Below are 8,457 nucleotides of genomic sequence, written 5' to 3' on the forward strand. Positions count from 1 at the left end.
CAAGCAATCCTGCCTCACCCTCCCAAATGCTGGGATAACAGGCACGAGCCACCATACCTGGCCAATATATTCTTTTTTTTCTCATTTTATATTTTTAACATATTTTTAATTTTAAAATTGTGGGATACAGTTAAGGGTTAGGTATACAAATATGCATTGTGCAGTTACCCTTGTTGATGAGGTTGCCCCCTGCCCCCCGTCCCCAGACAGATATTGACTACTGTTAATCCCACCTCCCTTCCCCTCTCTGCCATCCCCCAGGCCAATATATTCTTAAGTAGTTTATCTCTTTGTTGTCATTCTTGCTGTTGGAGATGGAATCTTCTTTTCCACTTTATTATTTATCTATTTATTTAGAGACAGATTCTTGCTGTGTTACCCAAGCTGTTCTTGAACTCCTGGACTCAGGGGATCCTGCACCTCGGCCTTCCAAGCAGCTGGGATTAAAGTTGCATGTCACCACACCCAGCCACTTTACTTTTTAACTGGAGTCTCACTCTGTTGCCCAGACTGGAGTGCAGTGGCACCATCACAATGGCTCATGGCATGCTCGACCTCCTGGGCACAGATGACTCTTCCACCTGTCTCCCAAGTAGCGAGAACTACAGGCACGCACCACCATGCCCAGCTAATTTTTTTTATTTTCTGTAGAGATCTTGAACTCCTGGTCTCGAGCACTTCTGTCTCCCACTTCTGCCTCCTAAATTGCTGGCATTACAGTTGTGAGCCACCACTCCTGGGCTTATTTGTAGTAATTTTTAAATCAATTTTCTTAAACATATATCATATCATTTGAAAATAGTGATAGTTTCACACATCTTTTTAATAATTCTTTTTTTTTTTTTGAGTTGGAATCTCACTCTGTCATCCAGGCTGGAGTACAGCGGCATTTTCACGGCCACCGCAGCCTTGACCTCCTGGGCTAAGGAGATCCTTCTGTCTCAGCCTTCCAGGTAGCTGGAACCACAGGTGTGTGCCACTACACCTGGCCAATTTTTGTATTTTTTTGTAGAGATGAGGTCTTGCCAAGTTGCTCTGGCTGGTCTTGAACCCCTGGGCTCAGGCAATCCTCTTATCTTGGTCTCCCAAAGTGCTGGAGTTACAGGCATGAGCCACCATGCCTGGTCTTTAATAATTCTTTTTTTTTTTTTTGAGTTGGAGTCTCACTCTGTCACCCAGACTGGAGTGCAGTGGCCGGGACGGCCACCGCAGCCTTGACTTCCTGGGCTCCGGCGATCCTTCCGCCTCAGCCTTCCAAGTAGCTGGAACCACAGGCACAGGCTACAACGCCCGGCTAATTTTTGATTTGTTGTAGAGATGAGGTCTCGTCAAGTTGCCCAGGCGAATCTCGAACCCGCGGGCTCAGGCAATCCACTCACCTTGGCCTCCCAAAGTGCTGGGATTACAGGCTGAGCCACCGAGCCTGGCCTTAATAATTCTTATACTTTCTCTTGTCTACCTGTATTTGTTAGTATCTTCAAGACAATATTAAATATTAGTGGTGACAGTGGTCTTTGTTTTTTTGTTTCTTACTTTAGCATGGGTGCTTCCAGTGTTCTCCGTTAAGACTGATTCTGATTTCTGGACTCATAAATAGATATCAAGGAAGTTATCATCTTTATATTTTATGGAGTGTTTTAAGATCAGGAAAGGGCTTTTACTTTTCCCAAATTTTTATTAGTATCAATTGAGATAATATCATTTTTCTCCTCAGATATATTAATATAGATTCCTAAAATTAAGTCATTTTTTTTATTGATGCAAAAACATACCACTTGGTTATTATTTTAAATATACCTCCAGATTCTGCTTACTTGGTGTTTTTGCATTGATATTTGTAAGTGAAATTTGTCCGTCGTTTTCTTTCTTTGTGCTATCTTTGTCAGGTTTTGGTATTGATGTTATATTTGCTATGGGATCGTTTAAACATAATTGACCAGATTCAGGTTTTTCAGAAAATATGAATTGTATGAATTTAGGTCACAACCAATGTGAAGGGTAGCCTTTGGTTCTACATTTTTAGGGGACTATTTTTATTTCCCCTCCCAACCACCACCCAGGTTGAAGCAGCAAATTTTCTTACTGTACTTTTCTGCAGGCTAGATTTTTCTAACTCATTTTTTGGTATTTTAGCTCTGTTTATGGAAGGACTCACCATCTTGGAAGGACTTTTGTGCTCTAGGCCTGGTAAGAGTATAAAAATGAAAACTTAAGGTCATAAAAGATGACTGTGAAGCACCTGCCATTCCAATTGAATTCCTCCTTCACTCACTCAGCTTATGTAGCTTTTTGTGACTTTCTTGCCAACTCATTAAAAAAATTTCATTTTAAAATTGAAAACAGGGCCGGGCTCAGTGGCTCAGTCTGTAATCCTAGCATTTTGGGAGACCATTTGGATTGCTGGAGCCCGCGGGTTTGAGACCAGCCCGGGCAATTTGACCAGACCTTGTCTCTACAATAAATCAAAAAAATTAGCCAGGTGTGGTAGTGTGCGCCTGTAGTTCGGCTACTTGGAAGGCTGAGGCAGAAGGATTGCTGGAGCCCAGCAGGTTGACGCTGAGTGTGCCATGGCCTTACAGCCTGGCTGACAGAGTGAAACTCCAACTCAAAAAAAAAAAATTGAAAGCAAATATATTTTCCTAGCACTTTTACTTGTTTTGCAGTAAAAAGTCTGTTCAGGGAAACTGGTCTATACTGGTAGAAGCAGATATTAGGACTTGCCGTATCGGATGTCAAAGCATTTTATAATGGTTAAGCAATGAAAACTGGCACAGAAATATATTTATTAATAGTTTAAATGAGGCAGAATGAAGACTACACAAATCTGGGTGTGTGTGTGTGTGTGTGTGTGTGTATGAGAACTGATAGCATATACTCTTAATGTAATCTCAGATTCAGCTGTTGGAATAAATACTATTTACTTATAAATATAGCTCACATTAATTAGTTTAAAAATATTTAGCATATAGCCGGACTCAGTGGCTCAGCCTGTAATCCCACGCCTTTGGGAGGCTGAGGTGAGTGGATTGCCTGAGCCCGCGGGTTCGAGACCCGCCTGGGCAGCGAGACCTCATCTCTACAATAAACCAAAAAATCAGCCGGGCGTGGTAGCGCATGCCTGTAATTCCGGCTACTCGGAAGGCTGAGGCAGAAGGATCGCCGGAGCCCAGCAGGTCGAGGCTGCGGTGGCCAGGAGCGGCCACTGCACTCCAGTCTGGGCGACAGAGTGAGACTCCGACTAAAAAAAAAAAAATTTAGCATTATAAATGTATTAATAAATACTACATTATTGGGAAAAGCAAAGTAATTTCTCTACAATATACCACTGTCAAAATTAAATTCCAATGGATTAGATGAATAAACTTTAAAAAAATCCAAAGCTATAAAGTCACTCTATGAAAATACAGATGAAATATTTATAACCACTGAGAAGGGAAGAGTCTTTAAAGCAGACCCACACCACACAATCATACAGGAAAACATAAGCAAATATTCATAACTCATGGGGAAGATAAGATTATCTAAGACACACACCCGAACACACAAAAGCTTCACAGGAAATATTGATACATTTGGTTACTTAAAAATAAAAACCTTGTTCTTATAAAACACACCAAAATCAAAGTGAAAGAAAAAGCGAGACACTAGAAGAAAAGATTTGCATCATATATAATAACAAAAAATTAATATCATAAATATGTAAGACAATCAATGAGAAAAAAACACAATAGAAACATTTCAAAGGCTATAAAGAGGCAGAACATAAGGCCCATAAAGATATTAAAAGATACTCACCTTTTACAGATAATCAGGAGCATGCCAACCTTAACAATGGTACACTGTTTCTTTTTTTTCTTTTGAGACAGCGGTCTCAATGTAGACAAGAATTTTACACTGATTACATCAAATGCAGGCAAATGTGTAGAAAATTGGTATCCCATATTTAATTGTTGTAAATTTAAATCGATGTGATATTTTTGGAAGCTAATTTAATGATACCAAAAATTTATAAATGCATACTTTTTTTTTTTTTTTTTTTTAGTTGGAGTCTCACTCTGTCGCCCAGACTGGAGTGCAGTGGCCACTCCCGGCCACCGCAGCCTTGACCTGCTGGGTTCCAGCAATCCTTCCGCCTCAGCCTTCCAAGTAGCCGAAACTACAGGCATCTGCTACCATGCCCGGTTTATTTTTTGATTTATTGTAGAGATGAGGTCTCGCTGCCCAGACGGGTCTCGAACCTGCGGGCCCAGGCAATCCACTCACCTCAGCCTCCCAAAGGCGCGGGATTACAGGCTGAGCCACCGAACCCGGCTAAATGCATACTTTTTAAGGAAGAATGCTACTTACACAGCATATACCAGAAAAATATACATGCACATATGACAAAGAGATCTATAGTAGTAAGACTTTAGGAACAAATTTACTGCTCATCAATGGTGAAATAGTTCGACAATTTATGGATTGAACATGTACACAAGGAGACATGAACAACCATGTTAATTGCACCATTTGTTGTAAAAGCAAACAGTCAAAAACAATGTAAATAACCACCATGGTGGAATGGATAGATAAAATGTGATCTAGTCATCTGATAGATTGCTCTATGGAAGTTAAAAGGAATAACCTAGGCATATTTATAACATAGATGGGTCTCAAACATAATTTGCATGATAAAATCAAACTGTAGGCCAGGCACAGTGGCTCATGCCTATAATTCCAGCACTTTAGAAGGCCAAGGTGGGACGATCACCTGAGGCCAGGAATTTGAAACCAACCTGGGCCATATACCGAGACCCTGTCTCTACAAAACAAAACATAATTAGTCTGGCATGGAGGCATGCACCACATAGTTCTCAATACTCAGGAGGCTGAATTGGGAGGATTGCTTGAGCCTAGGCATTTGAGGCTGCACTGAGCTGTGACTGAGCCACTACACTCTAGCCTGAGTGGCAGATAGCATTTTTGTAAAATGTTTAAGCTTACAAATTTGCTGTATTTTATGTAAGAAAAATATGGCAGATGCGTTGAAAAGATGCATATTAAATATATGGGAGAAGGGAAAAGAGTGGGGACAGTGGCTATATCTGAGGAGTATGGATAATCAAATCATATTAACCCATGTGTACAACTGAGGTATGTCAGTTGGATGCCTCTTTTTTCAAATACAATTAGAAAAACAAAAAGCAAACAAAATTGTGATATAATGACAAGGTTTGACAACTAAGTTCGTGAATTCATCCTAGAAAAAGTGCTACATAATTCATTGCTGAATATGGTCGCCTTTGAAGTACTCCCCTTGGGAAACTATGCACTGACACCAGCGCCTAGGCCACCTGTCAAAGCAGTTTGGGAACTCTTTTTCTGGAATGGCCATCAGAGCTGTTGCCGTATTACACTTGATGCCCTGAGTGTCATCAAAATGTCTTCCTTTCGATATTTCCTTTATGGTTGGGTAAAGAAAAAAGTCATGGGGACCAGATCAGGTAGGTAGGGGAATGTTCCAATGCAGTTATTCATTGATGGCTAAAAACTCCCTCACAGACAGTGCTGTGTGAGCTGGTGCATTGTCACGATGCAAGACCTCTTTGGGGATCAATTTTGCACAATGCTTTCTCAAGTCAAGATTTTCAGTAAAGATCTTCCTGTTTCTCTATGGATGTTTATTTGGTTTGCTATGCTTCTCACAGTCAGCCAATTATTTTGATGCACAATTCAATGAATTTTTGCAATGTTCTTGTTCGTTCTACTCGTTACTGGCCATCCTGACTTCTCTTCATCAGTGATGCTTTCTCTACCCTCACAAAAACATTGAATTCATTTGTACACTGCCGTTTTCTTCATGGCATTATCCCCGTAAACTTGGACTAATATGTCCCTGACTTCACTTCCACTCTTACCAAGTTTAGCAAGAAGCGTAATGTATGTTTGTTACTCTAATTTAAGCTCGGATATTCTCGCAACAGCACACAAAAACATGCAACGACAATAATGAATGCCACTCAGCAAGACACCACAAGATATCAACAGGAACACAGCTGGAGACACTGATACACCAAGGTAATAAAACCTTACTCAGTTGTTTGCACAGTGGTGCCAACATAAGGCAAGTTCACAAACTTAATTATCAGACTTCATCTATTAATATCAAGTACTTAGGAAAGAGTTAAAGAATATGGAGCCAGGCTTGGTGGTTCAGCCTGTAATCCCGCGCCTTTGGGAGGCTGAGGTGAGTGGATTGCCTGAGCCCGCGGGTTCGAGACCCGCCTGGGCAGGGAGACCTCATCTCTACAATAAATCAAAAAAAATTAGCCGGGCGTGGTAGCGCATGCCTGTAATTCCGGCTACTCGGAAGGCTGAGGCGGAAGGATTGCCGGAGCCCAGCAGGTCGAGGCTGCGGTGGCCGGGAGCGGCCATTGTACTCCAGTCTGGGCGACAGAGTGAAACTCCAACTCAAAAAAAAAAAAAAAAAAAAGAATATGGAAAGTACTCCAAGACATACTGTTAAGTGAAAAAAGCAAGTCAATGTATAACATTTATGTACAAACCACAAAATAAAACTATATACACACACACATGCCAATCCATAGAGAAATTTTAGAAAAGATAACTATAAAACACATATAAATTGTAATGTAGTAAACACATATAAATTGTAATGTAGTAAAAGTTTTTTCATTATTTCTAAAGATTTATAAATAGTACAGAATAAAAATACAGATAGAAACTCCAGGGAAAAAAAAGCAGTAAGAAAGGAAATGCAACCCTCATGATCACTGCTTCTGCAATTAACTTACATAGTGTAATGGACTAAATGCCTGTGCCATCCTACCTCAGCCCTTGCCAAACTCATATGTTGAAACTACAACCTGCAATAAGAGGTATTAGGAGGTAGAGCCTTTGGGAGGTAATTAGGTTTAGATGAGGTCAAGAGACTGGAGCTCCCATGCACCCATGATGGGACTAGTGTCCTTACACAAAAAGAAAGAGACACCAAAGCTTTCTTTCTTTGCCATGTGAGGATACAGCAAGAAGGTAGCCATCTGCCATCCAGGAAGGAGGCTTTCACTGAGAAGCAAATTTGCTGGCACCTTGATCTTGGACTCTCCAGTCTTCAGAACTGTGAGACTCTCTGTTGTTTAAACCATCTAGTCTATGGTATTTTGTTATAGCAACCTGAGCTGACTAAGACACACAGTCATAATAACATCTTTGCACAGTAACATCTGATTTTTAGTTGTTTATAGCCAACCTGTAGATAAAGCTTATAAAACTTAGTTATTACTGTAAAAATCATCAACCTTGATAATACAAAAGACAGAAGATACAAAGTGAGGTGTAAAATTGCTGAGTAGACTTCTTGGGGAAGCTATCTTCATTTAATAAAGAGTATTAAAAATAATTAATGGAACAAAAAGGTATTAGGACATTATTTATAATTATAAAGGCAAGCAATTGGGGAACTAAAAGGGACAGTGGAGAATGTATTGAAAAATGAGCTGAATTTTCATCGATTATATGACAGATTAAATAGACAATGTCTAATATTGACTAAACCAAGAAGTGGTAGTAGAAGCATATTTAGGTACATAGAGGCATATCAGTTAGGACACCTTTTTTTTCCCAAATAGCAAAAATAATCCTGACTTATCAAGGTGGCTCACACCTGTAATCTCAACACTTTGGGAGACAGAGGTGAGAGGATTGCCTGAGCCCAGGAATTCAAGATCAGCCTGGGCAACATGGCAAGATGTCATCTCTACAAATACAATTTTGGTTAACAAGTAGCCAGGTGTGGTGGCACCTGCCTATAGTCCCAGCTACTTGGGAGGCTGAGGCAGAAGGATCACCTATGTCCAGCAGTTTGAGGCTGCCATTGCACTCCTACCTGGACGTCAGAGTGAGACTCTGTCTCAAATACAAAAACAAAAAAATCCTAATCCAATTTGGTTTGAGTTATAAGGAAATATATTGGCTATTATCACTAAATTTCCAGAGGTAGCAAGGTTTAAGACTGACCCAATCCAGTGTTTCACTGAACTTCTCTTGGCCCTGAATTTATTTATGGGTTGGCTTCAGTTTCAGATTGTCATCAAGATGCCTTGAATTCTAGGTTTTTCCACATTTCCAAATCTTGGAAAAACCAATCTCCAGTCACCAAAAGGAACATAAAGTTTTCTTTTTCTTTCTACCACTTAAGAGTCTTCTGACATTTTTATATCCTGACTGAAAATTTACCTATTTTTAGGATCACTCATGGTGGGAACATCTATTCTTCATTAAAAAAAAAAAAAAAAAAAAGCCGGGCTCGGTGGTGCAGCCTGTAATCCCAGCGCTTTGGGAGGCTGAGGTGAGTGGATTGCCTGAGCCCACGGGTTCGAGACCCGCCTGGGCAACTTGGTGAGACCTCATCTCTACAATAAATCAAAAAATTAGCCAGGTGTGGTAGTACGCGCCTGT

Source organism: Carlito syrichta, unplaced genomic scaffold (assembly GCF_000164805.1).
Source record: "Carlito syrichta isolate Samal-C Ts95f unplaced genomic scaffold, Tarsius_syrichta-2.0.1 Scaffold305755, whole genome shotgun sequence".
Classification (NCBI taxonomy): Eukaryota; Metazoa; Chordata; class Mammalia; order Primates; family Tarsiidae; genus Carlito; species Carlito syrichta.